This window comes from Lepidochelys olivacea (assembly GCF_965140295.1).
Source record: "Lepidochelys olivacea isolate rLepOli2 genome assembly, chromosome: 10".
NCBI lineage: Eukaryota > Metazoa > Chordata > Testudines > Cheloniidae > Lepidochelys > Lepidochelys olivacea.
Window position 1 is genome coordinate 85,364,055 of NC_140420.1, and position 24,093 is coordinate 85,388,147.

The 24,093-nt window shown below is 47.0% G+C and overlaps 1 protein-coding gene across 1 annotated transcript in view; it reads right to left on the minus strand.

Annotated features, from left to right (window-relative positions):
* The window catches only part of MAP1A (microtubule associated protein 1A), a 43,644-nt gene extending 20,001 nt beyond the window's left edge, over nt 1-23,643 (minus strand). The window contains exons 1-2 of the mRNA XM_084641070.1: nt 23,574-23,643; nt 611-693 (exon numbers count right to left, since the gene is read on the minus strand). The gene's annotated coding sequence lies outside the window, so the exon portion shown is untranslated. The remainder of the gene's footprint in view (nt 1-610; nt 694-23,573) is intronic.
* Between the last annotated feature and the right edge of the window lie 450 nt (nt 23,644-24,093).

Here is a 24,093-nt window from a genome sequence, read left to right on the forward strand (position 1 = left end):
CCAAGCCAGGCTGGGCTTTTCACAAAAGCACAAGGGAGTTAAGTACACAAATTCCTGAAGCCCTTTTGCAAACCCCACCTCCAAAGCAGCTCCATACCCTTGCTCCTAATCCTCAGACTCTCTTTGGGACAAGAATCAGCAGAGGCCAGGGATAAGGAGAAGTTTCCAGCAGCAGAGTGTTAACAAAGCTTGCTCCATTCAGGAATCCCATCCAACTCCACCGTCTCTCACGGGCTGAAGCCCTCCCTCCTTCCTGCTAAAAGAGCTTTACAAACGCTCTACAGATTAGGTAGTTCCCAGGAATTAGCCTTCTTCCTCAGAGTTAATGTGTGGCATGGCACTGGCATGTGTTCCTTTATCTAGAAATAACCTGGAACGTACGACAATGGTGCAGCATGGATCTTCCTGCTGGGTAAGCACAATGAGCACACAGCCTGGAAGTAATTCTGCTGGCTGCACACCAGGTCTGGGAAAACTGCTCATGAAGGGTGGGAAATGCTCTATTAATGAGCTAATGCTTTGGCTGTGCTTGGGTCAGCATAGGCAGAACAGCTGATGTGGAGAAAATGCCAGGGTTGTCCCATTGCAAGAGGCCGTTCTTGGACCTTACCTCAGAAACAATGCTGTCCACATTGGGATTCACCAGGATTACTGTCTCCAGAGTCTCACTCCGATGATGAAGGGTCCTTTGGCCTAGGGAGAGGGGCAAGGAGAACAGAAGGGAAGAAAAAGCCTGCTGGGGTTTTGCCAACAGCTCCGTCCCCAGTGCTTCACTTTGCTGCAAATTTTCCCCTTCCCCTTGGTTCCAAGGCCTCATATCATGTTCAAGGGTGTAGTTTAACTCTTCGCATCTAAAAGGGTCATGCCCTTTCCACACAAAAACAAACCAGGCTTGTTCTGGCCCAGCACAGGTTGCCACCCTAGAGCCCAACACTGTGTAGCCCGCGTGGGCTCTCCCCTATGCTCATAAATGCCAGCAGGCAGTGGGGCCTCACCTGCCCACTCACGGTTTTTATCTAGTTTCAGTGCAGTTGCCAGGGAGATGTAGCTTGGGAAAGTAGCCACGTTGTGGTTGCTATGGGGCTTTGAGAGCTAACTAATGGGAGCTGACTCAACTGTTCTTGCCCTTCACTGGGGACAATGCAGTCCTTGAGGGGAATTTTTTGTCATTCTCAGGAAGTTTTCTGACTCACAGTCTGCCTTAGAATCCTAGAATGTAAGACTAGAAGGGAGCTCGATAGAACAGCTAGTCCTGACCCACCACACTGAGTATTATCTAGCCCATCTCTGACAGGTGTTTGTCTAACCTGCTCTTAAAAACCTCAAATGACAGAGAATCTACAACCTCCTTAGGCAATTTGTTCCAGAGTGGGGCAGAGCACATGATGAAGTTAGCAGGTGGGATTAATTTCCCTCATCCCCTGTAGCTCAGTGTAATTTACCAAGGTTAAATTAGGTGTTATCTGGAGTTCTTTGAGATGTGTAGGCTCTAGCTCTATTTCATAGAATCACAGAATATCAGGATTGGAAGGGACCTCAGGAGGTCATCTAGTCCAACCCCCTGCTCAAAGCAGGACCAAGCCCCAATTTTTGCCCCAAATCCCTAAATGGCCCCCTCAAGGATTGAACTCACAACCCTGGGTTTAGCAGGCCAATGCTCAAACCACTGAGCTATCCCTCCCCCCTCCTTTCACTGCTGGTGTACGTGTGCTCCATGCACCTAAGACTGGAAGACTCTTGCTTGTAGTTCCATTGGTCTGTACTTGCACCTCACTCCTCTTTGTGTTCCAAACCCAGGGTATGAGGGTCAGCATGGACCATACACTCCTCCAGTATCTTTATACTGCTAAAAACCCTTGGAGAGCCAGAAAAGGGGAAGGAGAGCGGGCACACAAATTTCTGCGAAGGACACAAATAATCTAGGCTATTTCTGAAAGGCTTCTTTGCAGGTAGAATGCCAATCCTTGCACATCCAGAGAGTAGAGCTTGCTATCCTCAGCAGAGGCATGCAGCTTTGTGAAGACAAGTAAGCAAATAGTCTAATTTAGATTGAATTCCAAGATCACTGTGAGGGTGAATTTCAGGAATCACTAGGAATCCCTATGGAAGATCATGAAAAGCATATTAGTCATAAGAGCCTCCAAACTCATCAACTCTTCTGGCTGAAGTGATGGCCACCAGAAAGGGAAACTTCCGACTCTATGGGCAGTGCTGTTGGTACCCAGGATCTTATGATGCCTGGCTGGTAGAAGGTACCAGTGAGTGACTCTCCCTTCCCCTCATGCGCTGGACGATGGTTTGGAGATCTCCCATGAGAAAATCGGGGATTCCAGGCCTGAGAAGCTAGCAGTGCCCTCAGAAGCAATGTATCTATCCCCAGACGCAAGAGGAGGGCCTTTTTTTTTTTTTTTTTTTTTTTTTGCAGCACCCATGATGATGGTCTTTGGTACCAACAACTCCTTACCATGGTGTGATGGTGCCATCAGTGTGGGAACTGTCCACTTTCATTTCTCTCTCACTGTACTTGGGACAGTCCAGCTCCTGCAGATAACACTGGTTTTGGGATGCTGCTGCTCTTCAGAGCCAGGAGATTAGTACCACATTCCTTGTGAGCTCCTGACACACAGTGTCTCACCTGACTTGGAAGGTGTTGGAGAATAGGTATTCTTCTTGGATGAGGACATGGAGGGGGATTTCTCTCACTTCTTGGGAGAGTGTTTCCTATCCACCTCTTGCCCTTTTTGGAGGAGTTCTTAGTTCTACTCCCATCAGCCCTGGAGTCAGAGATCACTGTGCTCGGAAGGGGCGCTACCCAGTTTCTCTGCAGAATGTACTGAGGGAGGGTGGGTCTGATGGCCCAGGGTCAGACTGGGGCCTTATAGCAAGAGCCATTAAGAATTTTTGAAGCCTGTACTCACAGGCTTGACAGATTTGGCTTGGGAAAGAACAGCAAATGCTGCTCTTTGAGGGGCTGTGAGCTTCCCTGAGGCAACAGAGGCATCTGACATGGTCATCGTTGACTGGGAAGACCCCAGGACATTCAGCTTTTGAATCCCAAGAGCTTGGCCCCCAACTGTTAAAAACTATCTAAAACTATTATCTAAGAGTTATTTATAGATATTTATAGTTGGATGCAGAGGATGCTAGCAAACACTACAGACACTGAAGAGATGCTGTCTCAGACCATGGATGGCAGAAAGGAACCAGAGAGGCAGTCGGTACATGCTGCCCCTTATACTCTCAGTTTGGAACATGAGGAGGAGTGGGGCACAGGTATGGAGCAGTGGACATTGCCGGCAAAAATCTTCTGGACTCAGGCCCATGGAGCGCATGCGCACCAAGTAGAATACACATAGGGACCATTACACAGAGAACACAGGGATTCTCAGATTGCATCAAACCAGTGGACCATCTAGCCACATGTCCCGTTGCTGACTTTAGCTAAGATCAGCTGCTTCAGAGGAAGAAACCCTACAGCAGGCAGTTCTGGGATAGTCTGCCCCATGGACAGTTTACTCTGACTGCTCTTAGTTAGGTCAGCTTGTGCCCCAGGAGCAGTTACATCCCTTCCAAAGCTTTTTTTTGATCATTACAGTTATAACTCTGATTATCCTTGTTATTCATATAACTGACTGATCCTTCTTGGATTCTTGTTAAGTTCTTGGCCTCAATGGCAGATTGACTCAAAAGACAGGATAAGTATTGAGGGAACCAAGATTTCCATCTCATGGATTCATGGGTCATGATTTTGAATAAACACATTCACTGGCCCTTTAATATACTGTCTTGGAAAGGATGACGAGACAGACCCTCTGCACAGGCACATAGAAGCAAAGATGTCAGACAGGAGAACTTCCACTCCATCTAGGAGAAAGAAAATTCTAAAATGATTGGTAAAGGCACAAGAGACTGGAATCATCTCTAGAGGCTCTTGAATGCTTACATCATTTCTATTTCACAGACGTGATTCCACAAGTACAGAAGAGCCTTTCCCAGAGAAATACAAGGATCCCCTTTTAACAGCCCTGTAACCATGCTCTAGATGAAGAGCTTTCTGATCTGAGTTCAGAGGCAAGGGATCCAGGCTCAGGAGAAGCACCACGTGCAACTGGGGCTAATACAATTGAGAATTGCAACTGAAGCAACCAGAATCACTCTGCTGAGTTCCTGCCAAAAGTTCAGGAGAACTAGCAGTAAGAAAGAGAGATGTGGGGAATGACAGACAGTATTCAAAAAAGAACTAGATGCGTTCTTGGAGGATAGGACCATCAATGGCTATTAGCCAGGATGGGCAGGGATGGTGTCCCTCGCCTCTGTTTGACAGAAGCTGAGAATGAGTGACAGGAATGGATTTGTTCTGTTCACATGCCCTCTGGGGCATGTGGCATTGGCCACTGTTGGAAGACAGGATACTGTGCTAGATGGATCTTTGGTCTGACTTAGTGTGGCCGTTCTGATGTTCTTATTCATATCCCCAGTGCAATACACTCACTTAACATCAAAGTGGGAACCTAGAGTACAACATGAAGGCCCAGAACCCAGGAGGTGATAGATCAAAACACCAAGGAGAGCAGTATCCAAAGGGATTTCCCTCTTGATCTTCCCTGAGATCCACATCCTTGGTGGGTCCAAGGCCAAGGCAGCTCAGGGAAATGTAGGTTACCCTAAAGACTTTGAATATGAGCATGTTGGGCTCATACCTGAAGAGCCCACTACAGATAGCTCCCTCTGTAGAGCCTATTCAGAAGAAGCCAGTTCCACAGGCCTCTTCTACACAGGCAAAGGATTCAAATGCACAGGTGGGGGGTGGGGTTCTTTACGCTTACTGTCAAAAATTATTTAAATCAGAAATAGAGAATCGAGTAACTGAGGTTACAGAAAGAGTCATTTATACTAATGGAATGAATCCCACAGCACTTTGTCCCACATGAGTGCTCTGGCAAAGGGGAGAGATACACCTGTGATCACACTTGGCCCTTGCTCTGCCTGGCTCCCACTGTCAAGAGTTTACAGTACACAGAAAAACAGTCTCAGTCTGGTGAGAGCCACAACCTCAGTCACCTGGAAGATATTATTAATGAACCAATTATTGGAGTAGCATCACCATTCTGGCTTTGTGCTCTTTAGGCCCTGTCAAATGATACTCACGAACACTATATATTAGCTGCAAACCTCTTCCCTGCATATTATGAAACATTAAGGTTAAAATTCCAATTGCATGAGTCTTAATTTTAACTTTGCATATTCCATGTATGTTCTGTATTACCATAATCATCACAGGGTCTGTACAGTCAAACATAGGACTTGCCACCCTGGGTTAAACCTTTGGTCCACTGAGTCCAATATCCTATCTCAGGCATCAGCCAGCACCATCAGGTGCCTCAAAGCAAGGTGCAAGAACCCCACAATAGCAGATGTGGGATAATCTACTTTGTAAAGGTCTCGTTCTAACCCCTAATAGTGGAGACTGGCTTTGGCCCTGAAACAGGAGGTTTGTCTCCTTCTCAATACTCTCATTCTTCGCATTAATTATGACAACTCTGGACAGTCTTATCAGTAGAAATAATAGCTCTTATATAGCACTTTCCATCAACATATCTCAAAGCGTTTTACAAAGCAGATCGGTATCACTGTCCCCATTTCACAGATGGGAAAAGTCAGTCTCAGAGAGGTGAAGTGATTTGCCCGACACCCAGCAGGCCAGTGGGAGAGTTAGGAATAGAATGCAGGTCTCCGAAATCCCAGTCCAGCACTCCTATTCCATAGGCTACACTGCCTAATCCAGGGATTGGCAACCTTTGGCATACAGCCCGCCAGGAAACCCCTGGCGCAGGCCAAGGGATGTGCTGGCTGCCCTTCCCACAGCCCCATTGGCCTGGGACGGCAAACTGTGGCCAGTGGGAGCTGTGATCGGCTGAACCTGTGGACGTGGCAGGTAAACAAACCGGCCCAGCCCGCTAGGGGTTTCCCTGGCGGGCCGCATGCCAAAGGTTGCGGATCCCTGGCCTAATCCATCCCCTCCTTGACTCTTGCTAAATTTTTGGCCTCAACAATATCATGTGGCAGTGAGGTCCAATGTCTAATTACACATTGTATGACATAGCATTTCTTTTTAGTGATTTTAAATTCCCCACCTTTCAGTGTCATTGAGTGTCCCCTTGTTCTTGTGTTATGAGATCAGGAGATGAGAAGCTCTAAACCATTCTTTATTTTAGACTTTTATCTTGTCCTGTTTATTGGTGTCCTTGACAAGGTTAAACAAATCCCTATCTTTTTAACCTCACTTCATAAGAGTTTCTCCAGCCCCCTAATCATTCTTGTAGCCCTTTTCTGAACTTCCTCAAATTCTGTTACATCCTTTTTGAGATGGTGTGACCAGAACTGAACTCAGTATCCAGGTGAGGCCAGTCCATAAAGGTACATAAGGGCATTATAAGAGTCTGCATTATTCTCCATCTTGTTTCTTATGCATCCTAACATCTTGTTTGCTCTTCTGACTGCAGCTGCACATTTAGCAGGTCTTCATAGAGCTGTCTACAGTGATGCCCAGGTCCCTCTCCTGAATTGATTCAGTTAATATAAAACTGTAAGGTGCATGAGAAGTTTATTTTCCCCCACCCTCCCAATGTGAATTACTTCACATTTATTGATTTTTAACGTCCTCTGTCACCATACTGCCCATTCCCTCAACTTCGTTAAGTCCCTCTGAAGTTCCTCACACCCTTCTCTGGATCTAAATAACATTGTGTCACCTGTAAATTTTGTTGGCTCAGTGTTAATGCCCTTTGCCAGCATTAATAGATTAAACAACACTGTACCTAATGTGGAATCTTGAAGTCCCTACTGGTCATCTTTTGCCATGATTAAATTTGACCATTTATTTCTATGCTCCTTCCTATCTCTTAGATAGTTTTTGATTCATGACAATACTTTGCCTTCCCCCCCCCCCATATAAATGGCTATATATAAAATGTGCAGACGAAGGTTCATGTATACAGGTACACAATTCTTCTGATTTAGTATTGTTGGAGGAGCAGCACCAGAAAAGGGCAGTTCCTTTCCATGAACTACGTACTGAGTCACTCAGCTTTGAGTGATTGTACCAGAAGGCACTTCTCGCTGTAGCTGCAATTCTAAAGGATCTCAAGGAGTTTTACAGTTTCTCTATAAAGGGATCCTTTTCCCTATAGTGCAGCAGCCTCTTGGGTGGAATTCAGCAGCCACTGACGCTACAAAACAGTGTATAGGTGCTAAAATGAAGATTAACTTCTCCAGCTGACACTACAGGGGAAAACTTGCTGCAATTACTGCCACATCATGACCTCAATATCCTGACTCGCTGTAGCTCACAAAAGCTTATGCTCAAATAAATTTTAGTCTCTAAGGTGCCACAAGTCCTCCTTTTCTTTTTCCTACAGTTTTTCCTCAAAAAGCTCTTCCTGCAGTGAGGCCCTGAACCTCTGCAGCTGCTTGGCCTTCTCCCACACTTCAGCATGGCTCTGAGCCACACATTACAGGACTCAAGGCCTTTCTGAATCTGTATAAACAAAAGGCCACATTTGAAGACAGCCCCAGCTTTGCATGAGTGATCACTGAGTGCATATATCTGCATAATTTAGCATAGTCTTCTGCAAACTGAAAGGCTTCCATCTACTTCATTCTTAAATGACATCATCACTCTGAGATGGTAACTGGCTCTTTTATAAGGAGGCTGAGAAATCTCCAACTGTAGCTTCCTCAGTGCCAGAGAGAAAAAGATTTCAGTCCCAAAATGGGTCTGTTCAGAGAGCGAGAGAACAACATATTCATTCCCACTCTGGCACTGTAATGCAAATACAAGGAAGCAGCCCTTGGGGAGCATCACTATAAAGGCCAGAAAAAAAGTTTTGCACAGAATATTGAGGAAAGCTCCTACTTTTATCCCATATGTTACACACACCTTCCCCTCTCTTAATGCAAGATGGACTCAATGCCTGGAGCGTTAAAGAAAGCCCGAGGATTGGCTGTCAGCCACAGATGGGGTAGCACTGCCAGAGGGGATGTTGCAAACCTAGTATCAGGACAAGCTGTTCTCTAGCCCATTATGGGGGGCACTGTGCTGATGGAAAGGGTGGCTCCACGCTGGTGGCAGAGGGTCCCACCCATGCTGGAGAAGTTGCTCCTTAACCTGGTATTACGGGGGATCTGAATTTCTAGAGCTAAGAAGGAGGATGGCCCAGTGGCTAGGGTACTAGCCTGGTACTTGGGAGATCCAGGTTCAATTTCCACAGACTGCCTATGTGATTTGGGAAATACTGCCAGGCATTGGGGTGCTCAAAGTCACAAGTGAGGGGCATCAGCAGGCCTGTGAAAGGAACCCAGACAGGCGGGCCTGCTGTGGGGGTTGTAATGGGCCTGAGAGGCAGTGCCGCCCAGAGGATTCAGGGAGCCTGGGGCAAAGCAATTTCGGGGGCCCCTTCCATTAACTAAAAGTTAGTTTTGCAGCCCTGAGCGGGGAAGAAGAAAAAAAGAAAAACCCAAGTCGTGCCGCCGAAGAAGGAAGAGGACAGGAGGACCCACTGCCAAATTGCTGCAGAAGACTGAAGTGGAGCGATTGAGCTGCCGCCAACGAGGAAGAGACGGACTGAAAGACTTGCCACTGAAATTGCCCCCACCCTGTCTCCGAGGCCTGGGGCAAATTGCCCTATTCCCTCCCCCCGCCCCCCCGGGCGGTCCTGCTGAGAGGGGAAGTGCTGTGCCTCAGGCCTGCTGTGGGGTTGTAGTGGGTCTGAGGGGAGGAAGTGGTGAGCATGGGGCCTGCTGTGGGGTTGAGGTGCTCAGAATGGGGACTGCTGTAGGTTTGTAGTGGGTCTGAGGGGAGGAAGTGCTGAGCATGGGGCCGGCTGTAGGGTTGTAGTGGAGTCCAGAAAGGCGAGATCATTGGCAGGCAAATTCCATAACTGTGCTATCTGTTTTTTGGCAGCAGGAGCTAGCTGGTGAGTGGCATGTCTGTGTGAGGCAGCCTGGCCCTGTGCAAGCAGCATAACTCTGCCAGACATCAGAGAGAAAACAAACAGGAACATCTGACTGTCATTTGACCTTTCGAAGAAACATGGGAGTCTGCACAGTGCTGGCTTGAGCCCCAGCAGTGGCTGCTATCCCATTCCCCATCTCCACTCCCAGGAATCTGTCTGTGTGGAGAAGGCTCACGCCCATATCCCGAGTTCCATTCCCCACCCCCAAACTGGAAATCAGGCCACAGTTTCCCAGTCTCTAGTTCCCTTAACTCTAGGAGATGGTGACCCACACTCCCCAAGGGTATCAGCAACGTAGTGAACTCAGATTCCAAGACAATGTGACGCCCATATTGGCTGCACCATCAGCACCGGAGATAAGTGTTATATCTCACAGACACTGTGATGACGGGCATGGTATAGATATAAGCAGTCATCAGGAAGAATCCCAAGGAGTGTGTGTGTGCGCGCACACACACACACACACACACGGATCATTCATACCCCCACTGAGCTGCAGCTACTTCTAGGGTAGGGCACAGCAGCTGTTTAACAACCCCACAACAACACAACAAATTTTGGAATAGAAAGTGAAGAGGAACATGTGTGGTGGTTGCTCTTTTGCTCAGTATTCAGAAACTGTTGCTGTCTTCAATACATACTTCTCTCCCTGTGGCTTTTAGAGAGGTATGCAGCAGCCTCCCCCATCTTTTCTCTTGAAGAAGCCCAGGTGCTCAGAGCCCACACAGGTTGAGGGATGAGAGAGAGGTGGAAGAGCACTACCAGGATATATATAGCTCAACCCCTATTGGTGCAAGGCAGGATTATTCACTACAGTTTGTTCTCCAGTTTTTCAAGTGATGGGACTCTGTACTCTTCCCTGGGGACATGGACATGGGCACATCCTGCCTCAAATTACTCACAGTCTAAATAGACAAAACAGACCAAGGGTGAGAGAAAGAAAGGGTTCTCTCATTTTTACAGATAGCGAATTGTAAAATTTAATGGTCCTCCATCTGGATCCCTTTCACTGTCAGGCTGTATTTCTGAAAACCCTAAATTTTCCTTTGATTAATTTCAACCCATTCCCAGAATTTACGTGCCTTGGACCCCCAAACAATTCTTCTTCCTGCTTGGGTTTTCCCTCCTCTCTAAATTTAAACATGTTTTTCACACTATTCTCAGTGTCTGGCCAGATGATACATATCAGAAACTCTTTTAATCTTCCCTTTCAGTTTTGTTGCTCTTCTGGGATTGAGGTGGCTAGACCCACAGAGAAAGCAGCACATCACCTTTGTCCCAGGACATTATGCCCCAGCACATGCAGCCCAAATGTACTGGGCAGTTTTTTTTGGCAGCTGCAAGCATATTCATATCTATGTCATATCACTCTTACATCTCTTTCAGCTATTACTACTTTCCTAATATTCCTATTGAATGGGCGTGGTTTGGATTAGCAGCACTTTCCCAAATGAAATCTCCTTTTGTCATTTCCCTCCAAAAATTCCTTTCTCTGTAGGTCCTTTGGATTATCCTTCTGTCCATCGTGGTTGTTCTGAACACCTCATAATTTACTATAATCAGTAAATTTAATCAACACAGTGTTTACATCCCATTCCAGATCACTAGTAAAGATATTAATTAAAAGTAGGGCTAACTTGGTACCTGCAGTTACCCACTAAATACCTATCCCCCTCACAGATCAACAGAATACAACAAGGCACATCAAACTGCTTCATAATGTTGGACCACAGTTTAATAAAGAGATTATGTTGTAGCAACCTCCCCTTCCATTCACCAGCACATGTGATAATTACAGCAACTGCTTACATGAAAAAGCAGTACAGTAGAACCTCAGAGTTACGAACTGACCGGTCAACCACACACCTCATTCAAGGTAAGGAAATGGTTTCTGTGCGTGTTTCATTTAAATTAAGTTGGTTAAAAGCAGCACTTTTCTTCTGCAGAGTAAAGTTTCAAAGTTGTATTAAATCAATGTTCAGCTGTAAACTTTTGAAAAAACAGCCACAATGTTTTGTTCAGAGTTATGAGCATTTCAGAGTTGCGAACAACCTCTCTTACCGAGGTGTTCGTAAGTCTGAGGTTCTCCTGTCTTAAAGCGTGGTGCAGTATTTTTAGCTTTTTTAGTGCACGTCAGCAGTCGGAGACAGCTGTACCCAGCCAGTACTCTGTGGACCACCAATAGGTGTCTGCAGAGCATAGTTTAAAACTGCTACGATACATCTTTATTTTGTACAGCATCTATTTGTGGGTTCACAAATACTATACAGAGAGAACTAGTAACCGGCGAGGGCGAGGGAGTCACAGGTATTGGCAAGGAGAAAACATCTTCAGTTGGTATGTGAAATCAATCAAGAGTCAATGGGCAGAGCTCTCCAGAGAGGCTCTCATACTAAGAGTGACGGGATAGGCCAGAGGTCAATAAGAACATAAGAACGGCCAGACTGGGTCAGACCGAACCTCTGTCTAGCCCAGTATACTGTCTTCCAACAGTGGCCAATGCCAGGTGCCACAGAGGGAATGAACAGAACAGGTAATCATCATCAGGTGATCCATCCTCTGTCGCCCATTCCCAGCTTCTAGCAAACAGAGGCTAGGGACACTATCCCTGCCATCCTGGCTAATAGCCATTGATGGACCTATCCTCCATGAACTTATCTAGTTCTTTTTTGAACCCTGTTATAGTCTTGGCCTTCACAACATCCTCTAGCAAGGAGTTCCACATGTTGACTGTGCGTTGTGTGAAAAAATACTTCCTTTTGTTTGTTTTAAAACTGTTGCCTGTTAATTTCATGTGGTGACCCCTAGTTCTTGTGTTATGAGGAGTAAATAATACTTCCTTATTTACTTTCTCCACACCAGTTATGACTTTATACACCTCAGTCATATCCCCCTGTAGTCTCTTTTCCAAGCTGAAAAGTCCCAAACTTATTAATCTCTCCTCATATGGAAGCTGTTCCATACGCCTAATCATTTTTGTTGCCCTTTTCTAAACCTTTTCCAATTCCAATATATCTTTTCTGAGATGGGATGACCACATCTGCAGGCAGTATTCAAGATGTGGGTGTACCATGGATTTATATAGAGACAATATGATATTTTATGTCTTATCTATCCCTTTCCTAATGATTCCCAACCTTCTGTTGCTTTTTTGCTGCACATTGAGTGGATGTTTTCAGAGGATTATCCACAATGACTCCACGATCTTTCTTGAGTGGTAACAGCTAATTTAGACCTCATCATTTTACATGTATAGTTGGGATTATGTTTTCCAATGTGCATTACTTTGCATTTATCAACATTGAATTTCATCTGCCATTTTGTTGCCCAGTCACCCAGTTTTGTGAGATCCTTTTGTAGCTCTTTGCAGTCTGCTTGGGACATACTGCTAAATGACAATGCTAGATGAGCAGAGAAAGGCAACAAAGATGGTCTCTGAAATGTGTGGGAACAAGATCATGGCGGATTCTAAAATGAGGGTGATTTTGAACTGGATCCAGAAATGAATGAAGAGTCACTGGTGTTTGAACATGGGGATATTATTATGCGTATGGAACTTTTCAGAGCTTTAATGATGATGATGATTGGTAAGTACTTGTATTGTGGTGGTGCCAGAGGTCCCAGTCAGGATCAGAGCCCCTTGATGTTAGGCAGTGTATAAGCATGTGGACAGAAACAGTCCCTAACTCAAAGAGCTTAGAATCTAAAAAACAAGACAAACGGTGGGAAAACAGGATACAGCTTGCAAGCAGAGAGATGACATATTCTGACCCTAGTGGAGGAAAGCATTAAGTATGTGCTAAAGTCTCACTAAAGTCAATGCTTTCCTAAACTTAGGTTAGGATGTAGTGCTTTGCCAATGAGAAAATGGACAGTAGCACTCTACACAGTGAGTCTAAAGAGGTGACATTTAGGAATGTCACAGAGAAAAGAGAAGTGAGAAGAGGTGACATTGTTACCTTGCAGCTCTGTGTTCTTGGAGAACCAGGGCGCAGTACCCAGTCTGTCGGACTCACAAAAGACCTTCTTTCCCCCCTACCTCCCGCCAGCCTCTGATTGAACCAAATCTGCATCAGAAAAAAGATTTACAAAAAGCAATGAAAAGAAGGGTGACCAAATAGCAACTGTGAAAAAACGGGAGGGGGGTGGGGGGTAATGAGCATCTGTATAAAAAAAAGTCCCTAAAAACAGGACTGACCCTACAAAAATGGGACATCTGGTCACCCTAATGAAAAGGCAGTGGGAGACACACCTAGACCCCTGGGATACAGATGACAGGATTAAGGAAACTCCCCTAGCCTCATTTGCATCGAAGATGGGGCAAAGAGGCATCTCCAGTAGCATTCAGAATGGAGAACAGTGATTCCAAGGCAAGAACCGCATGAAATTCTGGGACCAGAAAAGCAGGGAAACACTGCATGATGCGGGATCTCTGCTCCAGATGTTAATGAACCCAGCCTGCACACACCCAGCTCAGCAGTTATCAGACCAATTCTAGTAATAAATCCTTTACTGGTATCCAAAATAGTGAAGCTCCCTAATTACATTGTGAGCACCCTCCAAGGAACACCGCCCAAAGACAGGAATGATCAGCTCCCATGGTCTAGCCTGAACAAAACAACTTTGGTATATTCCCTTGTTTACATATAAACAAATCTAGTGTTCTCCCTTGAACCATTGTTGTTTCTCTACAAAAACTCCTACCCACGCTCAAGTAAGTACTCTGATGCCTGGATCCAAAATCTGAATCAGTTCCATTGGGACTTCATCTTCTTCTGACTGATCATGATGGGGGCTCTGCCTGACTCCAGCACTCCTGACCCTCAATTACCACCACCACCTGGGACCCCCGATCGATTCAAGCTTCATGGAGTTGTGAGAACCCAGCTTGCTCTCTCAGCTCATGCTGTTTGACTAGCCTGTCTCACTTTTTTGTTATAGACCATTTTAAAAAGCAATTCAGTGACTCAGCCATTTGAGAACAACTGTTTTAATCTCCCTGTTATTAATGAGCCAGGCTTTTCGCCTCATTCCCCACCCTTCTGGTACTCGTTAAAACCCTCTCACACCCTTCCTCCCTGTGGCAGCATTAGCTGTGTCTGTTGCAACCTTCATCTTTTCCATGAGACTCTGCCTTGTCTGGTTGCCTCCTACTCCTCCAGTCCCATGATAGATGTTTACTAACCTTGAGGGGACCGTGCTGGCCACTGCTAGCTCCTTATATTGTTCCTTTTCAGTGGAATTGTATCTGTGATTTGCTGCCAATATCTTAACAAGGGGACCCCACAAAAATGTCCCTCTTAATCCTGAGATAAACTCCATGTGCCAGGTTACAGTAGGCAAATGAAATAATTCATTGTTTTTGCATTTAAGCAATGACACTTTCTTATCAGCAGAACCAAGAAATGCTGCAACACAACTGTGCAACATTGCTTGATAAAGATGTACTTGGCTGGGAATATTACATTTTGCTCCTGAGTGTTTTGGTGGTACAACCCAGGATCCATCTTGTTTCATCTGAAGTGTAAGGTGGGGTGAGAAGCTTGTAGAATGACCAAGAAGTGTCCCTCCCCTAGGGATTCTTTTAAAAAATACAGGTACCTGTCAACAGATTAAATCTGATGCATTACTGTGCTATTCAACACTATGTTTATGATCCTCACATATAAGCTCTCTCTTGCAGGAAGGATTTAGCTGTACCAATGGAGGAGATAATTATCAGAAGCGGGGAAATCACCCCAAGTTTCCCTCCAGTTTGCAAATTTCAGGTGGCATATTTTTGGCAAAGGCTCCCAAGGAACCCTCTCGTTGCTTACTGCATTTTGGAGTCTGTTCAAATGCCCCAAGACTCATTCTCACTCATGGATGTTAATACTTCCTCATACTGCTCACTCCTCACTAGCTTTTCTTATCTCCAAGCCTCTCATCCTGCTGCATTCTGGGAACCCCCAATGCCTCACTATGCAGAATGTCATATACATCTAAAATGAAGCCAATAAACTAACCATGGCAGAAGGAAAGAGAAGCATGAGGGCCCACTTCTCTCAGTTACCAGCCTCTGACTTGAAACCAGCTATCCTCTGCCTCTGTCATTTCTTCTGACTTTGCATGCTTGGATTTTGGGTGCCACCTTGCAACTTCTCTACATGGTCTGGATTCCTGGGGTTTGATTTACAGCCTGATGTGCAAGCACTCTTTCACCTATGTCTACAAGGTTATATAAATGCACATAGCACTTGGGTCACCCATGTCCATTCTATTAGCAAATGCCTTGTTATTCTGTGTTCAGTATTGAAAATGTGTCAGCTGGAGAGAACCAGAGGTGCTCCCCCAAGCCCACATCGCACTGGGTTCACCCTCCCCCATGCATCACAGTGGGGACAATGCACCTCAGTCAATGCCTTTCATCAGACATATACATAGAGCCCTGCAAACCTTCAGATACCCACTTTACATCTGTGGATATCCAGGAACCACATTTGCGGCTCGTGGATGGATGTGGATCCAGATTTTATAGCTAGAGCCCTGCAAATTTGCAGATATCCGCTTTACATCTGTGGACATCCGCAGACCATGTTTGCGGATCATGGATCGGATGCGAATACAAATTTTGTATCCGTGCAGGGCTCTACATATACATCCCATTGCCTCATACTGAGCTCATGCCAGCCCTCCCTTCACAACAGGTGGACTCACTTTCCTCATGCTATCTGACCATGCTGGCTCCCCCCACCGCATTAGTCAACACTCAAACCTAGCCCTGATCTTAGATCCACTCACCTGCACTGAAAAAACAATGTGGAGTCCTTGTGGCACCTTAGAGACTAAGAAATTGTTGACACTACATGTTGCAGATGCTGCTGGAACAATGGATGCCCCATAATCTGTCCTCCCCTATTATGTCCCAGACAGATTAGGTAAGTGGAAACCAGGTGGCAATAGGCTGTTTCTTCCTCCAAGTTTGATGTCATCCCCAGATTTGAATATGGGGTAATTTACACCAAAGAAACACATGACAAGGAACAACCCTGAGCAGGCAAGATAGAGTAGCATAGTATTGGGCACAACATAAATGTCTGACAGCAAGCCACACGGAGCCCAGCTACCATAGTGCTCAGACACCATTGCGGTGGACCCAGTATCAGAACCTGAAGAGAGTCACACAAGGGAAAAAGAGGACTTAGGAATCTCTTGGGTTTGTTTTTTAGTTAGGTGGTAAAAAAGCCTCTAAAACAGGGGTTCTCAAACTTCATTGCACCGTGACCCCCTTCTGACAAAAATTACTACACGAACCCAGGAGGGGGAAACCAAAGCTTGAGCCCACCTGATCTCTGCCATCTCGAAGGATGGGGGAGGCAAAGCCAAAGCCCAAGCCCCACTACCCCAGGACAGGGAAGCCAAAGTCCAAGGGCTGTAACCTGACCCCTGCCACCCAGGGCTGAAGCCCTTGGGCTTGGGCCCCGGGCGGTGGGGCTTGGGCTTCGACCCCAAGTGATGGGGCTTGAGCTTCACCTTCAGCCCTGTGGTCCAGCAAGTCTAACACAGCCTGGTGACTCCATTAAAATGGGGTCCTGACCCACAGTTTGAGAACCCCTGCTCTAGAATCATTCAGCAAGACCTGTACTGGACTGAAAGTGGCAGGGAAGCATAACTGCTTAGAGACTGACAGATGCTTCACCCACTAGGGCAGGCCCCCTGGGGAGAGTCACCACTTTAGATAAGAGGTACAGTACCATACTGCAGCCATACACCAAGACTTGAACTCCCAAACCTCATGGCATTGCTCCACCGCCACCCGCCTCTTCTCTGAATTACAGGTTTCAGAGTAGCAGCCGTGTTAGGCTGTATTCGCAAAAAGAAAAGGAGTACTTGTGGCACCTTAGAGACTAACAAATTTATTTGAGCATAAGCTTTTGTGAGCTACAGCTCAAAGTGAGCTCTAATAAATTGGTTAGTCTCTAAGGTGCCACAAGTCCTTCTCTTCACAATGTGTATGATAATCAAGGTGGGCCATTTCCAGCACAAATCCAGGTTTTCTCACCCCCCCACCCCCATACACACACAAACTCACTCTCCTGCTGGTAATTTAGGCTTAAATAGAGACTGGGAGTGGCTAAGTCATTATGCAAGGTAGCCTATTTCCCCTTGTTTTTTTCCTACCCCCCCCCCCCGACGTTCTGGTTAAATTTGGATTTAAACTTGGAGAGTGGTCAGTTTGGATGAGCTATTGCCAGCAGAAGAAAGAAAGAGAGAGAGAGAGAGAGAGAGAGAGAGAGTGTGTGTTCCCCCGGGGGGGGGGGGGTGAGAAAGCCTGGATTTGTGCTGGAAATGGCCCACCTTGATTATCATGCACATTGTAGGGAGAGTGGTCACTTTGGATAAGCTATCACCAGCAGGAGAGTGAGTTTGTGTGTGTGGTTTTTGGAGGGGGGTGAGGGGGTGAGAGAACCTGGATTTGTGCAGGAAATGGCCCACCTTGATTATCATACACATTGTGAAGAGAGTGGTCACTTTGGATGGGCTATTACCAGCAGGAGAGTGAGTTTGTGTGTGGGGGAGGGGGGGGGCGGAGGGTGAGAAAACCTGGATTTGTGCTGGAAATGGCCCAACTTGATGATCACTTTAGATAAGCTATTACCAGCAGGACAGTGGGGTGGGAGGAGGTATTGTTTCATGGTCTCTGTGTGTATATAATGTCTTCTGCAGTTTCCACGGTATGCATCCGATGAAGTGAGCTGTAGCTCACGAAAGCTCATGCTCAAATAAATTGGTTAGTCGCTAAGGTGCCACAAGTACTCCTTTTCTTTTTGCGAATACAGACTAACACGGCTGTTACTCTGAAACCTGCCATTAGATTGTACTCTGCACTTCCTGCCGGTTTCACACTGGTAGAAGTCAAATGTTTAGGCGCTTGCGATGGTACAAATAAATGATAATTATTGTGAAGATCTGACACCAAAAGATATTGAAGACAAAATTGATGAACTAAAGGCTGGCAGAGTTCCCAAACCTGGCCCAAGAAATGGATGCTTTTCTTGTAAGCCAGCTGGTCTTACTTCTCTGACTGAACCACCCAAAGGACCTGGATTTGGAGTTTGAGCAGACCTCTAAGCATTTCTGTAATAAGTTATAAAAACATAAGTTGTCTGAAAATAAAACACCTTTAACTTCAAAAAAAAAAAAAAAAAACCTCTCCAGCCATCTCATTGTCTTACTGCTGATGCCTATAGCTGTAATCTCATTTGATAGCCACCTGTGTGTATCGTGCAAAAGGCTCCAGGTGAATGTAAGCCACTGATCCAGCTATCACCTATATTCTGTGTTCTTCCTCCAAAGAATGCAATCAGCTTTGTTTGAATTGATCTCTTTCTCATAAGCTCTGGGCAGAACTCCCACTTCTATTCAAGTTTATCCATAAGAAGCCATTTCAGGAGGCCTTCAGAAACACAGCTAACCAGGCTGTAATTATTGGTTTCTCTCCCGCTTCTCCTTTTAGAGACTGGTGTCACAAGAGTCTTCTGAAAGGCTCAGACAACAGTCAAGCAACATACAAAATAAAGATGCTAAGGGCTGTTCTGTTCTAGTTCTTAATCATCTAAGATTCTGTTTTGGATCCCATCTGATACAGGCAGGGGTGAGGCACTTGGATCAGGAAGCATGAAAGAAAGTTCAGAAAGGGCAGGTGAAAAAGGAATTTAGGCAAAATCTTTTTAGGAATTATTAAGGTCATTAGAAGAAGCAAATGACCTGGACTTGCCAAAAGGCAAGGCACTATCTAATTGGTATTATCTATTTGTATGTCTGGTACATTATGAAAAATGGCCTAAGCCTCCACAGACACAGGGGGGTGGAGGGTAAGAAAACCTGGATTTGTGCTGGAAATGGCCCACCTGATGATCACTTTAGATAAGCTATTACCAGCAGGACAGTGGGGTGGGAGGAGGTATTGTTTCATATTCTCTGTGTATATATAAAGTCTGCTGCAGTTTCCACGGTATGCATCCGATGAAGTGAGCTGTAGCTCACGAAAGCTCATGCTCAAATAAATTGGTTAGTCTCTAAGGTGCCACAAGTACTCCTTTTCTTTTTGCGAATACAGACTAACACGGCTGTTACTCTGAAACCTCCACAGACTGGATCTCTGCCTTGAAAAAAATAACAAGGCAGCAGTGCCCTGGGGGCACTAGTGCCTAGATACAGGAACCGGCTGCTCAAGGAAGTATGCTAGAAACTGCAAACTCATTGTGCATCACTAATGGCAGCTTCGGGAAAAACCTTACTGTCCTGAGATCAGAATTCAGCTTGTGAAGTGTGTTTTACTGCATGGGGTGAGGCGTCTCTTTATTTAACACTGTTAATGTCCACCCTACTGATGAACTGGACCCCTCTCCTTCCCAGAAGAAAAGTGGCCATAAGACAGTCTGGTTTGTGCTAGATGAATATCTTCAATAAAAACAATTTGTTAAACTGAGACCTTGAGGCATTTAACTAACAAGAGCTCACATCCCAGGTAACTGGATTTAACAGATAGACTCAGGCTTCCCAAAAGCCCTTGAGACTGGCTAGTCTTCTCCTCCAGCACTGGGCTTTAATCTGTCAGCACTAACCAGAGCACAGAAGACAGCAGAAATGCGTCATTCTTTAGTAACAATAATTATCCAAGGTCCTTTTCCAGCACCTTCCCTCCAAGGCACTCAAAGGCCAGAGACAGGCCTCTGATGTTAGTGAGTCACCAAAGTGAGTTAGGAGCACATAGCCAATTGAAAGTCAGGGGGACTTGTGCTCCCCAAGTCACTTAGATCCTTTGGAAAATACCCATTTGAGAGATGAGCCCAGCAAGATTTAAAGGCCAGTTTTAGAGGTACTAAGCACCTGCAGCTCCCACTGACTACATAGGAGTTGGGGTACTCAGGCCCAGGATATACACAAAGGTTGTTGAAGAGCTGGGCACAGAGAACAAACATTCTGACTTTAGTCTGGAGCCACAAGACACTTCCAGGGGAATGAGGCATTCTTGGCAGGAGCACAGCCACTGTACATTAATGAGTTAAAAAAGGAGTGTGTTCGAGTGGAGATATACTCCACTCAGAAGGAAAGCATGTGTGTTTGTGGGAGGAATCCCAAGGATTGAATCAGCAGCTCAAAGGGGATGCAGAGAGAAACTGGACACAAACTGGGAATTGGAATAAAAATATCTCGGTGCCTCCCCCAGGGTTTCCTCCCAACAGCCACCCAGCCTGTGCTGGAATTCAGGGCATGACAGAGGAACCAATTCAACCGCAGATTTTGTCTAATGAATTTTGAAACTTCCTTTCCAATCCCAACAAACCCTCCCCAGAAACACTTACAGTGATTCAACTCGCTCTTTTCTCTCCCTCATCTGCTGAGTCCACAAAAACTGCCCAGTGACCAAGGGGCTTCCCAACTGCTGCCCCACAGGCCATATTCCCCACAGACCATCCCCTGGCTCACAGGCCATCAGACAACAGGTCCAATCCCCATGAGTATCCCGAGGCAGCCTCTCACCTGGCTACCCAGTCCTTATGAAATACCCACTGGTGGAGGCCCCACAGACACTTCCCCACACTAATAATCCTATATGCCATTCAAAGGCAGGCACACAGTAACACAGACTATCCATCAGCCAAGGGCTGCAGGCAGATTCCCCTGTTGTTTTCATAATCTGTTTCCAGACAGACACATCATAGGGTCTTTTTTCTTTACTCAACAGTTTCCCCTTCCTTTTGTGAGGCCACAACGACCCTGGGTGGCTCACTGAGAGGAAGACTCTGTGTGCAAAGAACACAAGACTAACTCCCATAGGAGACTATGTGCCTGAAAAATCCCCCAGATGAATTCTGCATATGCCTCCCCTGCACCCCCCACTGTCCAGAGCCCTTAGGCCCATATCCACCATGCCCACTCCAACCCCACTAGACCAGCCACAGCTGCATTCCTGGTGCACATCCCCTCCCTTGCTTTTGCCTGCCTGTACTGGCCATTCACAACCCATAGCCCCCGTGCTTGAATTGTTATACATCCCCCATCCCCCACACCTGCTAAGGATACATCTTCCTGGTCAACGCTGTGTTCATGGCACTGACATGGGCAGGAGCAGCAAATGGGGCTATGCTCTGCATGCTTCACCTCAGGAAATTCTTCTCATGGATGCTTTGGCCTGGGAAGGAACAACTCCAGACCCATACATCTTTCTGTGCCCACACAGACTAAATGGGGCATAGGAGTGCCTACACATCTCCTCTGCCTATTTGTAATAACGTCTATGTGAGAGGAGGAACATTCAGCTGAACTGCAACCATGGGGCAGTGGGGGAGGGAGGGGCAGCACCAATCTCCTTGCAGCAAGAGAGACCCCCCTAACCCATCAGCCTCTGTGGACAGAAGATGGGACCCTGGTCTGCCTGAGATGATGCCTGGCTTGGGGGGCTCTTCCCAGTGGGATCAATGCTGTTGGGAGTGGAATAAAGCCCTGTCCCTGAGATCAGAGTGTTTGAACAGGAGAGCTTGTCTTTTCTGCAGTCAGGAGCCACCAGGCACCAACTGCAGAATTTGCCGCAGTATAGTGTGTGTGTGTGTGAGAGAGAGAGAGAGAGAGAGAGAGAGAGAGAGAGTGCAGCAGCCATGCTCCTCCCCTCCAGCCTCCTCCCTGTGTGATAAATGTGTCTAACTCCCTCCCTTCTTCCCCGCTCCACTCCCACTCCAAGTCCCAGCCTGATCAACCCCAGCCCCTCGCCCTGGCTCCCCTCCCCCACTTAATTAAGAAGTCTTTTGTTGGCTTCACCAGACTTTCAATTGCTCCATCACTGTTCATCAGGGTTTGCGTCTCCCTCTTTACACTAACCCCACAACAGCAGCCTCTGGCCAGTGCTCATGGGGCCAAGCCTGCACCTGCCCCTTGCCCTCTGGTTCTGTCTCGACTAGGAGAAAAGATTGTATTTAAAAATATTTTAACTGACATTCTTAACAGTAGCGTTCACACGGTTTAACACCTTCATAATATATTAGCTGGTGGTGGTCAGTCAGCTCTGGACACACCCTGTGAAACTAGAGCCATCCACTTTGCTGATGGGACAGCAGGTAGCCTCCGCCCTGTAACCTTGGGAATCCAGGACAGGAGCTGCATGCAAAGGGAGGGGCTCACCCAACGCAGTGTCTGTGCTAAAGGGAAGGCACAGCAGGAGCAGGGGACTGCCAAGGACAAAGACTGGGAGGACACAAGTGCTTCACTCTCTTCTCATGTCCAAGGAACTGAAAATCTGAACATTATCACTAGCGTGGATTCAGGGCTGGCAGGACACGCACCCCCAGGACAGCAACATCAACTCCACACGCCCAACCACTTCATTCCTCTGACCACTTCATTCCTCTGTTTAGTGCCCTGGAAAGGCTGCATCACTCGTACATTTCACAGGCAGCTTCCCCTTTTCCTCCCCCACAAACTGGAAGAGTTTGGATGCTTCCTGGCTTCCTGTAGTGGAAGAATGAAGTGTTGAATAGCTCCAAGCCAGACTTTAGTTAATGCAAGGATACTGCTGTGTGTGTGTGTGTGTGAGAGAGAGAGAGAGAGAGAGAGCAAGCAAAGGGGGCTCCCAGTACCCCTTTCCAATCTATTAACAGCACTGCATTCCACCTTGACACCCTCACCCTCTTCCTGATTAGCATTAGCCTCATTCCAGCATCAGCACCATACAGACACTTCAGTCACCAATTCTTGCCTATGGGAGTGCCTGTGAGACGCCATGCCGCCCCCAGGTAGAGGGACCAGCACACTGCCCTCAGGCAAGGCAGTGCTGACACGAGCTCTGATTCTGCAGCACATTCCAGGTTCCTGGCACTCAGTATTTTTCCCTGGGTCCTACCCTGTGTTAGCCATCCTGAGATATGTCTGAGCCAGAGAGACAAGTGCAGAGAACAGCTGAGCAGTCAGAGAATCCAGAGTCTCTCTGTCCCTGGGGCACTTGGGACAAGAGCAGCTGGCAAGGGGCGAGGTCCTCATATAAAAACTAGCTCTGCCTGTAGCCACCTTACCCTCTTGTCACTGTCCTTTTCTGCCCAGTCCCCATGCAGCATCCCCTGCCCTATTTCAGCAGATCAAATAGAGAAACTGCATCTACCAGGAATCACTGCAAAGCTCCCCCAGGAAACGTGATGGCAGATCTACCAACCACTCCTCAGCCACAGCACGGTGACATCCAGCCAATTGCATCCCCTTGAGATCAGACACGGCAGAGCTGGGACAGCAGACAGGGTGGATCTCCATGTGCCACCTATTATCCAGATTTCCTGTGAGCACCTCCAGATGGAAGGAACCCCCTACCCCAAAGTGATGAGTTGTTTTGGTACCTCCAACCCTTAAACAATCCAGCTGGGAGCTAAGCAGTGTCACCCCAAGAATGAGGCCAATCCTGGCTATCTCGATCCTGCACGCCATCCCCTCCCCATCCCACTGCTGGAGATCTCCATTAACTCTCAGTCGCCCTCAAACACCCATTCACACCAGGCTGAGTGCACACGATGGGAAAGAGGAGTCTGCACGTACCATAGGGTCCTGGGATGAGCAGCCCATGGAAGTAGCAGCCGCTGCTCAGGATGCCTGGAGAATCACAGACACAAACCGGCTGCAGAAGGCAGCTGTTATGTCAATGCAAATCAGGGGAGGAGCTGGCCAGCCTCTCTCTGACACCCATTCAACAATGCGCCAGGCAGACTTAACCCTCTCTGGGCCAGAGTCTTTGCCTGGAGAACACCCGGAACCAGAGCCTAGTCCTAGGCACCCCCCACCCCTGCTGCTCCCTGATCATTAACCCTCAGGGAGGGGCCAGAGCCCAACCACTGCCACGAGTTCCCTGTTAACCCCATGGGTGCCAGTGCCCAGCACCAGGCACCTCCATGTCTTCCAATTGAGCCCTCTGGGTACCAAGCCTGGCCCTGGGCACCTCCACACCATCCTGTTAACCCCTTAGGTACCAGAGCCCGCCCCAGGTACCTCCACACCATCCTGTAACCCCCCTGGGTACCAATCCCGGCCCCAGGCACCTCCACACAATCCTGTTAACCCC